Source organism: Arachis ipaensis, chromosome B04, assembly GCF_000816755.2.
Source record: "Arachis ipaensis cultivar K30076 chromosome B04, Araip1.1, whole genome shotgun sequence".
Lineage (NCBI taxonomy): Eukaryota > Viridiplantae > Streptophyta > Magnoliopsida > Fabales > Fabaceae > Arachis > Arachis ipaensis.
The window spans coordinates 103,740,967-103,741,670 of record NC_029788.2 but is presented as its reverse complement, the minus strand read 5'-3'; positions in this window follow the sequence as shown (position 1 = coordinate 103,741,670).

Sequence of the window (704 nt, the reverse complement as noted above, 5' to 3'; positions counted from 1 at the left end):
TAGCTTAGCTGATATATATTTTAGAGACACAAATTAAAATTATTATTAGTAGAATATGTTAATTTTTTATTTTAAAAAATACACAATAATCTGTAGTATTTATCCTTTTAGTATTTTTTTTTATTATGATAGTTTTTGAAATTTTGTTTTTTATTTTTAATTTTTAGTGATAGCATTGAAGTCTTTTTTTTAAGTTTATTTTTTTAAATGAGTTATGGACTTTATAATTTAGATGCGTTATTTTTTTTCTCTGTTATAACTGAAAAATATCAGAAGAGCTATAAAGATAAAAAATCAAGAGTTTCTTAAACTTTGTTAGTTGTAAATAAACGTTAAAATTTTGTCAATTTCAGATAGCGTAAAGTATATTTTTTGTCCTTAAAGTTTGACAAAAAATTTAAAAATATTCATAAATTTTATTTGGGATAAGTACTTTTTTCGTCTCCAAAGTCTGGGGTCGAAATCAAAATCGTCCCCAACCTTTTTTTCTTATTAAAATCATCCCCAACGTTCAAAAACGCTTTAAAATAATCCTTTCTCGAATTTTTGAACCAAAATACCTTTATCATCATCATTTTCCTCTTCACCTTCCTCACCACCACCACCACCACTGTCACCAACCCACCACCACCACCACCACAGACACAAACACAAACACAAACACAAACACCACTCCCTCACCCCACTCCGGTAACCCCCCACCC